At 32.8% G+C, this 13,731-nt stretch overlaps 1 protein-coding gene across 5 annotated transcripts in view; it reads left to right on the forward strand.

The window, feature by feature from the left end:
- Positions 1–13,731, forward strand: part of LOC135831202 (uncharacterized) — a 572,431-nt gene that overhangs the window by 333,896 nt on the left and 224,804 nt on the right. The window contains exon 1 of one of the 5 annotated variants that reach the window (XM_065343507.1): positions 8,802–9,546. The exons of the other annotated variants lie outside the window; for them this stretch is intronic. The gene's annotated coding sequence lies outside the window, so the exon portion shown is untranslated. Of the gene's footprint in view, positions 1–8,801; positions 9,547–13,731 lie in introns of those variants that run through there. 5 annotated transcript variants of the gene reach the window in all.

Here is a 13,731-nt window from a genome sequence, read left to right on the forward strand (position 1 = left end):
CACAACTCACAAAATTTTTTTTTCTTAAGAAAGTGAAACACTGATGGAAAGAAATTTTAATTTTAATTATAAATAAAATTTAATTTAAAATTAAATTAAATTTTTTATTTTACGTCACGATGTTTATTTTTATTATACATTTAATTTTTCAATTCAATCAATCATTCAAATTTCCGTTTTCATCACTTCAGAGTTCAGTGAAACTAAATTTTTTAAAACTTGACCATCAGAAACTAAATTTTTTAAAACTTGACCATTTGAATTTGAGGAAACAAAAAATATTCTCTTACAAAATTGAAAATTTGAGAACATTATAAGCGTATGAAGTGTAGGTTTTAAAAATTGTTTAGTTCCATCATTCAATAATCAATATTCTAAATCTAAAGAGAAAAAATAGACCATTTCGAAAAATAGCAGATAGCTTTTGGCTTGTCTGGAAAAATTACACTATGAGTATAATATGATTTTACTTTCTGTTTCTGAGTCCACAAAATTTTCAGTTTTGAAAAATTTCAATTTTTATGGGTACTTGAAGACTTGGACTTGAACATGTTTTTTGAGAATACATACTTACTTACATGTAATAATGTAACTTGCAAGTTGGTAAATTAAAATTAAGATTTTAAATAATTATGCAAGCTAGTTGCAAGTTGAAATTGATGAAAATTGAAATTTCTAACTTCTCAGAAAGTCAGAAAGTTAGATTATTGATTGACGGATTCTCACATTAGCTTCTGAATATCTGAGGCAAACTAAAGAAGTTCTCATACAATATAATAAAATAGTCTCAAAATAAAACTGAAAAAGTTATGACTTATGAGCAATTCTTTATATTAAAAAAAAAAATGCAAGCTTCACCAAGTTTTTTTAAACTGAAATTTGTTGATTTGATTCTGAAGTTGAACTTTTAAAATGAAATAGTGTGACATTTCAAGTCGAGCAAAAAAATTAATTTCGTGAAGTGAAATTGCCTATCTTTGAAAATATTATTTGCCCATACTGTCTTCAATTTTAGAGGATTAGAGCTTGTTAGAGAATAATATATTCGCATTAATATTGAAAAGTTGTGTCTGCTACCGGAAAAATTCTTCAAAAATACCGAGTTTTTAGAAAATTTCGAAGAAGTTTTGATTTTTTCAATTTCACCTTCCAACATTACACTTTTTTAGAAAAAATTCTTACATGTTTCCTAAAATGAACTGGATTGTTTCCTATGCCAAAAGAAGAAACATTTTACATTAAAAATAAATTCCTCTCATTCTGTACTTACTTGAATGCAGCTATTAGATCTTGATTGATTTTTTCCAGTTTATCAAGAGATTTTATTTTTTCCAATCATCTAGTTAGGTCATTAATTTATTTAATAGTAAAATGAGGAGGGGGGTGGGTCAAGCCAAAAAACCTCGTCAGTCGTCATTTTTGAAAGGATCATTCATTTATCAGTGAGTTTAGCGTTCTGTTTAGATACCTAATTGTATTGTTTCAATCAATCAATCAATCAATCAATCAATCAATCAATCAATCAATATTTATTTATTTCTAAAAATATTTCGAAATTACAAAATATCCCCCCCCCCTATGCGCAATTACGCAAGCGAGGGGGCCTCCATGGTAACATTGTTCATGTGAAAAAAAATTTGACAGATTGAAGGAGGAGAGAAAAAAAGAAAGAGAAACAAACAAAACAAACCAAAAAATTAAAAATAAATATAGTCTACAGTCCAAGAACAAAAAAGTGTTCAATGGACAGGTAGGTATGATGGGGGGGGGGGGGTTCATTTGGTAGAGGACACTCATACGACTCTAAAAATGTATTTTTTAGTGGGATCCGGCCACACTTGCAAACTTGCATGCTACGGACGTTTGAATGCGATTTTTGGTGAATTTTCTTTATTTTTTCATTGTACAAAAACATCCACAATTTTCATACCCATACTCAATATTACGTGTGGGTGAAGTTCCACAACCACCGGGGCTACATTTTAACAGAAAAAAAGATCGTCTATAATCTTTGAAAAGCCGTCTTGTAACCCATCAAAATAGGTTGAAATTTCGCGAGAACAGCGTAAATGATAGTGATTTTCTTTTTTAACCACCTCCAAAAAATTTAGGACCCAACATTTCATCAAATGTGCAGAAAAAAAAAGAAAATACTTACCACTTATTTTTTGTATGGTCCCTCCTAAAAAAGTTCAAGTCTAAAACTTTATAAATTTTAAAAGAAGCAGGAAAATTGGCACAAAATGAAGAAAATTGACTAAAAACCGCATTCAAATGTCCGCAGCACGCAAGTGCGCCCGGATCCTACTTAAAAAAATACATTTTTAGACTCGTATGAATGTCCTACCTACTTATTTCAAATCAAAAAAAAAATTGTTTCCCCCAATCAACTTTGGAAAATGGGAGTCTCGATGCTCCATTTCAAAAATTTTAAATACTGGTTTTTGCACATGCTCAACCAACCCTTACGAAATGCTAACTCCCCCCCCCAAACTGCCCCCATTTTCAGTTTCTAGAGCACTTTTTCTGGTTTGGACTGTATAGACTAATATTGATTCCGATTATGAAAATGATTCAATATTGTTTGCCTCACTGTCAGTGTCAGTGTCAGTACCTAATGGGCAGATTATAATCAGCCCAATGCGCTATATAGGTACAAGCGAACAGAGAGTAAATTGTATTTAAAAAAATAAACAAAACGCGCTATAATAATTGACGTTGGAAATTGGTAGATATACTCGTATACGAAAGAAAAGTGTATGTATTAATCGTAACTCGTTCGACGACGACGATGCGATGTTGTTTTGCTTTCATGAAAATTTAACGAATGATTTTGCCTTTCAAATGTAAATTTTTAAAAGGCGTCAAAATTATCGTGACGCAAATTTTTTTCACCGGTTAGCGAATTTAAATTTTTAAAACGTTAGCGAAATTTAAAACGGTGACGACAAACGTTGGAGCTTTCTGCAGTTGAATAGTGTACTATTTTCTCGAGTATAATATAACGACCGAACAAAACATGGAAACCGAATACTTACAGCTAGAGCTTCGTATTGAATGAAATTCGCGAAATTAAATCGTTCGAAATTATATGGTCTCGGTTCATATTTGCACACTGAATGCATCATTTAGCTATACTATACGCGAGCTCTTTTCTCATGTAAAAATATTTCACCGCTGTTCAATTAACCTTATACGCGAGTATAAAATGCTATGAAAAATTCTCCTTCTCCATCTAAAAAGCGCACATCGATTTGTGCTTTATTCGAATTACCTTACCTACCTATAGGTACCTACATTACCAAAAAAATTATTCATTATACGAGGTCTTCACTCTATTCGGAAATCAGTTTGCCGAAAGTATTGGGCCGTGAATTTTTCAATTACTCGAAAGTCAATATTACAAAAAAGCATTAACGTCGAGTATCTGCTCTTTTTTTTTTACTTGGCTGTTTGAAATTTAATTACAAGTCGAGAGAGCCGGTACATGTGATGGAACGAAAATAAAGTTTCGCTCATTTATTCTAATTTGTGGCTCTTACGTGAGGTAGAAATTGGTTAATTTGATTTCACGTTGAAAGCACGCTACATCAACGAAAAATGTTACGACGACCAACGACCAGCGAAAAAATTTCCTCGAGATACCGACGGACGTAATAAACGTCTTGAATTTTATTCGTCTTTCGTCTACTCTCTGGTAATTTCGCGGTGTAAAAAAAATTCTGGCATTTTTTTCCTCGTTTTTTAATCACAAGACGTGCACTCGTCCGTATCATTTGCTGCAACGATGCTACGGTTAAATGGCAAAATTTTCATGTATTTTTAAATGAATAATTTAGCCGAGAAAATTACGTTTTTAATTAAGGCACGATTAAATGTCCGCGTGTATAAGGCCCAAATTAAAAAGCGAAGGTAAAAAATAATTATTTTTCGTTTTACTTTTTTTTTTCATCGGCTCGTCTTTTGATATTTTTATTTCATTTTTTCCCCCTCCGCTAAAAACAGGGAAGAAAGCTCATTTTGGCGTATTCAAATTACCCATCTCTATAGAATGCGTCATGGTATTCTCACGAGTGTACAAAACTTGAACTCGTGTACCCGGATACTTAACTGTTGCTTTTCAGTTTTGATCTTTCGCTGCTAAAGGGGAAAAGAAAAGAAAACAATTTTTCCAGCGTTAATTTCATAAAAACGTAAAAGGTCACGACGAAGCTGGCCGCAAAAGTAAAGTATACCTTACCTATGTACTGCTTTGGAGGAGAATTTTGGTAAACATTAGCACGTCCGTTGGACATATTACTTAATCATGTTTTAGAACTAACCTAACCGCACACTTAACGGTTTCCTTGTACTCATAATACCTTTTTTCTTAGCGTCTTGCTGGGTGGTTGCCATTGCTTTAAGATAATGGTATAGCATCGTAAAGTACAATTATGGTTTGTGTAATTGTAAGCTCTCGGTTATAAGAGGCGCCGTCTCAGTTCAATTGTATCCCTTTATCTAAGGTTTACTCTCATAAATTACCTACTCCCCCTTGACTGTATATGGTCTCGAGTGCAAAAATGATACTTGCTTTTTAGTGAGCTTTAATCTGTTTTCTGTCGTTTGGTCGAGCGAGTTTGTATATTTTTGCAATTTTCGACGGGTTATAATATGGGTTACTTGAATTTGAGTCTTGAGTATCGGAGCCAATTAACTGAATTTTTTGTTTTATTTTAATAGCACAGCCGGATAATTGCAGGATGTCCATTCACTAGATAACTGCAGGTAAAAGTCAGATGAAAACATCCCCCCCTCGTGTGTAGCTCCATAAATACCCAAAAATGAATCGCAAACGCAAACTACAGAGCTCGTAGGAACTCAATTTTTTTATAAAACAAAGTAATAAACGAAAAAAAGCTTGAAATAGTCACCAAAAAAAAACATTTCACAATACAGAAAAAAATTACAAAAAAAAAAGTTTTCAAGGGCACCTTTTTGGAATTTTTAGAAGAAAAGTGAATTTTATTTACCAATTTTGCAGAAAAGCTAGTATTTTGATCTACTTTTGGCAAAAAGCAAGATTATGATAATTTTTGCAAAAAAACAAGAGTTTTTCCTGGCATCAAAAAATTATACTTTTCTTGCAATTTTTGTCAAAAAGCAAGATTTTAGACGAAAAAAGACTAGAATTGCTATCCATTTTGAAAGGAGCAAGATGTGAACATTTTTTACAAAAAGCAAGACTTCCACAATTTCAGGAAAAAGTCGGATTTTTTTTTAGAAATTAGATATTGATAAAAAATGGTAATTTTGGGCAAAAATGAGAGATTTCTGAGTAGGTACAACGAGGCAGGTCTGAAGGTCAACAAAGGAAAAACAAAAATAATGATAATCAATAGCAGGAATAGAAACCAAAATGAAAAAAAATATAGGTTATTTTTTTTCAAAATTATTGATGATGATTACAAATTAATTAAGGATTATGGTTATGACCAGAAAAAATTAAGGTTACGGTTAAAAATAAAGGTTATGGTGTTTTTTTATTTATCAAAAATTATTTGCACTGTAATGTCAGAAAAGTACGTCTGCGGCCAAAAAAACAAAAAAACCACAATTTCAGGGCCAATAAATATGAATTTTCTGAGTTTGAAGGAAATTTTAAACAAATTGAGCCCTTTTTTCTCAAAAATCATAGTGAATGTCATATTTTACATGAAAAAAACGAGATTTTTACAAAAATAACGGCCATGTACATAACCAAAACAAAAAAATGAATCAGTTACGGTTAGGTATGGGTTATGGTTAAAAAAAAATTAAATCAATAATTTTGGTTATGGTTATGGTTACAGTTACACTTTTTGCCTCATTTTAGCGGTTAAAATCCATTTTGGTTAAAAATACAGTGTCTGTCACAAACACTGCTTTTGAACAGTGTCTAGTCACAAACACTACTTTTGAACAGTGTTTGTCACAAACACTGCTTTTGAACAGTGTTTGTCACAAACACTGCTTTTGAACAGTGTCTGTCACAAATACTGGTTTTAAACGGTGTCTGTCACATACACTGCTTTTAAACGGTGTCTGTCACAAACACTGCTTTTGAACAGTGTCTGTCACAAACACTGCTTTTGAACAGTGTCTGTCACAAACACTGGCTTTAAACAGTGTTGGTCACATACACTGCTTTTGAAGTGTGTCTGTCACAAACACTGGTTTTGAAGTGTGTCTGTCACAAACACTGCTTTTGAACTGTGTTTATCACAAACACTGCTTTTGAACAGTGTCTGTCACAAACACTGGTTTTAAACAGTGTCTGTCACAAACACTGCTTTTGAACAGTGTCTGTCACAAACACTGCTTTTGAACAGTGTCTGTCACAAACACTGCTTTTGAACGGTGTCTGTCACAAACACTGGTTTTTTAACGGTGTCTGTCACAAACACTGCTTTTGAACTGTGTCTGTCACAAACACTGGTTTTGAACGGTGTCTGTCACAAACACTGGTTTTGAATAGTGTCTGTCATAAACACTCCTTTTGAACAGTGTCTGTCACCAACACTGCTTTTGAACGGTGTCTGTCACAAACACTGGTTTTGAACGGTGTCTGTCACAAACACTGGTTTTGAACGGTGTCTGTCACAAACACTGGTTTTGAACGGTGTCTGTCACAAACACTGCTTTTGAACTGTGTCTGTCACAAACACTGCTTTTGAACGGTGTCTGTCACAAACACTGGTTTTGAATAGTGTCTGTCATAAACACTCCTTTTGAACAGTGTCTGTCACCAACACTGCTTTTGAACAGTGTCTGTCACCAACACTGGTTTTGAACAGTGTCTGTCTCAAACACTGGTTTTAAACAGTGTCTCAGTCTGTCACAAACACTGCTTTTGAAACTGTGTCTGCCACAAACACTGGTTTTGAAACTGATGTCTGTCACTCAGCAAAACGTAATGAGAAAAAATCAGACGCATAACGAAAACGAAACGAAAGGAAACGAATTGCTTTTCCATTTTACATAACGTTATGAAAAACGAAACAAAATTAATTTCGTTTTGCCAATACTGTATAGGACTTTGTGTATCTTGGTTCGTTGATAATGAATCAGGGAGGCTCAGCTGGAGAAATCAGGAGAAGGTCCGCCGTGGCAAAGGCAGCAGTTGGAAAGCTCAATCGGATCTGGGAAAAAGCCACGACATCGACATCACGAAGGTCACAAAACTCAGAGTCGTGGCTTCATACCCAAATGTTTTTGGGTATGGGTATTGGGTACAACATTTCTTTTCAGAGGATTGGGTACGGGTATCGGGTAGGGTATTCCAAAATTTTTTGGATATGGGTACGGGTATTGGATTTTCTTCATTTTTTGCTATTTTGGATACAATTTTGGTGAAATACCCGAAGAAACTGACATGAGACAGGACAACCTGGAAAAGCTAAAAATCCAAGGCCACATAGAAGGCAAGAGAGGAAGGGGAAGATCAACCACCCAATACACAGACTTGATCAAGGAAGCTGCCAAAATGCCGCTGGGAGAATGGCACAAGGAGGGCTGCAGACAGAGATAGCTGGAGGGAACTGGTTGCTGGTATTTCATACTCGCAATGTCTGGATGCGGGCAAGTGAGAAAGAAGGATGTATAATTCATGAAAAAAGAAAATTAAGCAGACTTTTTAGCAATTTTGTTGATAAAATGAGAATTTAATTTTAAGCAAAAAAACAGAACTTTTTGTTCAAAAAAAATAAATATAAGAATACTTTCTTTTTTGCAATTGTTGTAAAAAAACAGACTTTTGGACAACTTTTGAAATTAAATTGAAAATTTTTGGAATTTTCAGCAAAAAACAAATTTTTTTTGTCATTTTTCTACAAATTGAAAAAATTTCTTGATTTTTGAAAAAACAAGAACTTTTGTATTATTTTTTGAAAAAATGAGACTTTAGTGCAATTTTTGAGAAAAATGATCTTTTTTGGAATTCTTAGCAAATAACTGAAAATTTTCAGCTATTTTGTTTAAAATGAAAAAGTTTTGCCGATTTTTGAAAAAAACAAGAGCAAAAATGTAAGTAGACATTTTTTGAACTATTGACAAAAAAGTTATCAAATTTCTGGAGAAAAGAGAAACTTTAGGGTAATACCTACCTACATATTAAAACGTTGAAAAAAATCGAGCGACCTTAAAACCAAAAGTGAGCTTTACAGGAAATGTGCAGAATTGAAAACTTCGCAAAAAACACAATCGGTATTGGGTACAAAAATCTGTTTTCAAGGTGCATTATTCATTTTTTTACCTCATTTGACCCCCAAACCCCAAAATGAGCACTATAAAGGAATGGTACAACATTTACAATTTTCAAAAAATATCGAGTATCAAAATCTGGGCCCTGGAATAGCACTTCACTACGTTCCTGGATGTCTTGCCAGGAGTCCTATACTTTAGCTTGTTGTCCTATCTGTAAACACTGTAGGGAAGATCGCGAAAAAAAAAGGGTCGCTGATGAGTAAGAAAGTGATGTTTTGGCTTGAAACTATCTGATCATAACTCATATTGCTACTTACTAGATAAATTCTAAATGAGAAAGAATTCCAAAGCAACTTGTTGATTATTAAAATATATCAGTGATATAAACACGATCATAGGATGCATTACTTTATTTTTATTAAAATTTCCCCTTGGGAAAACGTATGGAAATGAACCAATACACGAAAAAGGCGGATTACAAGTCAAACGAAGCCAACCGAACTTTCCCGACGGCATCCGAAAAACTTGCCGCAACTTGAAGATTCAAACGCTCGTGTTTTTTCCCGTCAGTGATCCGTTGTATCGTTCGATTTTTCTGTTGTGTTTTTGTACGTAAAGCTCGGAAGCCTGCTGCTCTATACCTTTCTCGTCGTATACTCGTTTTACTCTAGCACGTGCTCGAGTTAATCTACGAATTTCCTGGAATACCTTCGATTTTCGCAATCTAATCTCTGAGGACGCGAGACAGCAGTCACCATTTTCATATCGTGTGAAAATAAAATTTTAATTATAATTGCGTTACATTCAAACTGTTGCGAGCATCAATTTCACTACTTACTTACACCAAAATTGATAAATCGTCAGAGAATGCAAAGGTAGATCACGAAAAGAAAATCGAAAGATTCTTACAAAATTCGGCGAAAACTTACGAGTAGATACATTATGTGAGTTGAAAGATGAATCACGTAGCAAATCGAAGATAAGGAATTTTTGCATGTTCCATTGTACCCTGCTAAACCCTCGTCACTCCAATTCCAACACCTGCAGATAAGAATTTTTATAATCAGTTGTAAGTTTTATCATACCCTGCTTCAGTCCCACTCTCATTCTGTGTGGTGATGCTTGGACACGGGTGATGATTTGCAGTTTGATTTTGATGCCTATACAGAGTGGTTGTCATGTGAGCTTCTTCTGCAATACCTTTGGCAATTTTTTAGTGTAGTGTTTTTGTATAGATAGTGTTTTGGTGCAGTGTGGTTTTTTTCAAAAAAAAAAAATAAATAGTAAATCAAGAATTGTTAATTGATTGGTTGAACTGTAAAGGTGAGTACATACATTTTTATTTTTCATGTTTAATTAGCCGGTTTAAGTTTTGATATTTTACGGAATGCGATTTGATTTTTTTTCTATTTTTGGAAAATTTTCAAAATTCTTGAGTCATTTTTTTGAAGTAGGTAATAAATTAGTATCTACAAAATAATTTACGAAAGTTTTGAGTTGGTTTCTTGGAGTAATTGGAACAAATTTGTTTGAATTTTTTGAACGAATAAATTTTTGGATGATTTGGGTTTGAGTTTTTCATTTTTATTTTTTTAAAATGTAGAATTGACTTTTTTGGTAATTTTCAAAATAATTTTTGAATTAAAAAAATTGTTGACTACGGGAATATTTAATGACATTTTCTTAAAGATTTCAAAATAATAATTCTCAAATTGTTATGAAAAATTATAATTTTTTTCTGATATTTCCTTCAAATATGTTTTTTTTGGACCTGCGAAATTCCTAATTTTGGGAACATTGAATCATCAATTTTTTTGAAAGTTTTCACAATATTTTTCAAATTACCTAATATAAAACATAACTTTTTTTTAAAAAAAAAACAACTTTTTTGTTAATTTTGAAATCGTTTTTTTAAATTCAATTTTTGTATGATTAAGAACCTACTGACTGAATAAATTGAATGTGTTTTTCTGAAGAAATTTTATTCCAAATTTGTTCATCCATTTCTTATAATTTGACTATGGATTTTCTTGAAATAAGCATGAAAATTTTCAAATCACTTTTTAGGAATGAGTGAAATCAACTTTTTTTTTTGAAATATTTGAAGAAAACATTTCTTTTAGATAATGGAGAAAATTTTTGGATTGTTCTAGGTGGGTTTCTAAAGATTTTTTTAAGTACGTAAGTATAGAATTTATTATTTTCAAGATGATTTTTGAATTTGAAAAGTTGTTGATTTTGGGAATGTATGTAGAATCATATTTTTTAAAACATACGAGTATAAGTACACTGATTACCAAATTTGATTTTCAACATTTTATTCTTTTTCAATTCAAATATTTTTTTTGTGATGAATGTTTTCATGTTGATTTCAGAAAAATTATTTTGCAATGAATTAGGTAACTTTTTGAATGAATTTTTTGTGGAAATTTTGAACTATTTTTGTTTTATGATGACTGATGAGCAGGGCTCGGATATTCTTTCTCTAAAAAACCCAAAATATGCGCTTAAATATTCCCTAAAAAATGCCAAAATATGCTCTAAAAAGTAAAAATATTCTCTAACGATATGGGCATTGTTGTACAGGAAAAATCAATTTCTATACGATTTTAGTAATATTGTTGTGTTATACCAAAAATTCAGATACAAAAATGCAAAACAGAGCGTTTTAAAATCACGAAAAGGTAATTATAATTCCATTATTAAAGGAATAAAAAATGACAAAAAAAAATAAGGGGGTACGAGTGAGCTATTGCCAACTTCACAAATTTTGCGGGGGAAAAATGAAAAATAGCCAAATACTAATTTGATGCAAAAATTTGAAATTGAGCAAAATATTCCCTAAAAACCACTAAAAAACGTAAAATATGCTCTAAAAACGCAAAATATTCCCTAAAAAATGCCAAAATATGCTTTTATATGCTTTTATGGTAAAATATGCCAAAATATGCTCTAACAAATTAGGCTCATTTTACTTGAAATTTCATGAATCGTGGAGATAATTGAAAAATTCCCTATCCCCTATGCATACAAAAAATATGCTCCAGCATAAAAATCCGAGCCCTGCTGATGAGTTAATGGGATTAATTTGCTGAGAATGAAGAGTGAACTTGGATTACGTTTTAGGAGGTAATTTTTAACCTAAAGAGTTTTTCAAATTTTTTACGAATTCAAACATTTTTATTCGCTGTTTTTGTTTTGTTTTTTGTAGTGCTGCAAAATTCAGTGAAGGAGGTAGGGGGGGGGGTGTTGATAATGAATATTTGAGATCATTCTGAATTAATTTTTTTAGTATGATTGTATATCAATTTTGATTCAATTTCTTTGACAAATTCATTTTTAAATGAACCCACCAATGAAGTGTGAATAACTCGACAACAAAGCAAATTAATTTTACAAACGTAACAACTACATAATTGATTTAAAATGATTAAAAATACCTAAGTCAAAAAATTCCAAGTTGATAAAAAAAACTGACTTTAAAGAAAACGAGTGAAAAAAAATCAAAAGATATTTAATTTCTCTGAAATTGCAATATTATGATATATTTCGAGTTGATATTTGTCCAGACATGAATTTTGGCCGTTTGGGTGACCCGGAAGGAGGTTCAGTGGTTCTCAAAATCGCGAAATTCAATGTTTAAATCACAAAGAAAATTGGCAAATTCGGTCCAAATTTGGATTGATGGTATAATTGAGCATTTTTTATTATATTGGGTGAATTTTTTTTGGCCCAAATGGACCAATTTAGGCGATGTTGAATCGAATCACTTTTTGGCACTTCTGAAGGTCTTCCAAATTCTGAAAAAAATATCATGTTGTAGATAGGTTAGGTGAGATACACAATATAAGTACCTATTTGTATACATTTTTCATAATTGCACCTCTGAAAGAACTTACTGAAGTGCCATTTAAAAGCTAAAATTTCAGAAAATTTTCATAAATAACACAAGATAGTTTCCAACACCCCTGCAAGTTTGATAAAATTCGGTTGACAATCTGTCAAAGTAGAAAATTTTAAACTGAAATTGGAATTTTACCCCTTGAGAAGGCTTTTTAGGTGATTTACTTCCGCTGGTTAGTTTTTAAAATCCGAGGACAAGACTAAATCGCCTATTTTACTCGGTCATGTTCTTTATTAGTTATTTATGTAATTATACTATCATTAAGTATAGGTATTCTATTTATTTTGTAAGTGTATTTAAATTATTAGATCATGCATGCAACTTCCCCTTCGCTTGTCATGCTATGCTATCCACAAGCCCGCTCTGCTGGCGGGGTAGCCCTAGCAACCATAAATGAAGGCCCATGCAACAAGTCAGTTTTTTTGATACCGAAAAGGAGCAGCATAGCGTACGTGCTTTAACTCTAGACTCAACTCGTATTGTAGGCTGCTCGGTCCTCAGATCTTGCAAGAGATTAAGAAGCACGTTGAAATTTTGTATTGTTAGTATGTGATGCTGCTATGTATCGTACTATGGAGAAAATGTACGACAGTACCATGGTGCTGGTGCAGAAATGGAGGAGTAAGATCTAGGGAGAGCTAAAGCTCGGACACGATAAAAATAAGAACAAAAATATTCATGTTTTCTTGTGCAATGTACCATAAAGATGTGTGTAGGGCATAGCTGTGTGCATCTATTATACGAAGCTACTTATTCGTACTCACTATACATACCTTTACCTTTTTACAACTCATATCATACGTGTACCATTCATGCGAACTTGTTACCAAAAAGCCATAAACGAAAGTAAGATATAAATAATCAAAACTTAGCATATTTACTCGTATCCGAATATTCGGTACATACGTACGTCGTACTCGTCTTACAGTTGAAAATCAGTCAGGCAAAAAAAAGATAAAATATTTGTATCCTTTTGATTGCTTTCGGTGTCTTTATACTTTCTTTTCTGTATCTGCGTTATCCTTTTCTCTTTTTTTACCTACTCCACGGTGTTCTATTTAATATCACGTATGTACCTACCTACTACCTACCTTGGTATTCTATAAAGAATAAACTACTCACGTAAATATCATTTAGCACATACTACGAGTAGGTACAGCTACACGTATACTTACTCGAACATACTCGTACATTGTATAGTATGAGGCGAAAAGGATAAACGAAATTGCTACACACTCACTATGGAGCAAATCCGCTTGTCAAGTATATAGCCGAGAATTATCGTCGAAATATTAAGGATTATGATACGACCGCAATTAATTTTTTAATCTCATACGCGAGAGGCGTCGTAATATTAGGCTCGAAAATCTCTTTAACCTTGGATAAAATTGATCAAAAGAAGCCGAAAATGGCAAAGGCTTCTTTCGTCAAGGGAACAAGAGCGCGAAAGCGTGAGTTTAACTCCGCCGAAACCGCAACCAACTTGCAAACGTGTTGTATAAACTATATGCCTACGAGTAGGTACCTATACAAAAGTAAAAGAAAACAGGTACACGGAGCCGTTAACAGTATGCATTTAGTAGGTTGTTACGTGCATAATTAGC

Source organism: Planococcus citri, chromosome 1, assembly GCF_950023065.1.
Source record: "Planococcus citri chromosome 1, ihPlaCitr1.1, whole genome shotgun sequence".
Taxonomy (NCBI): Eukaryota; Metazoa; Arthropoda; class Insecta; order Hemiptera; family Pseudococcidae; genus Planococcus; species Planococcus citri.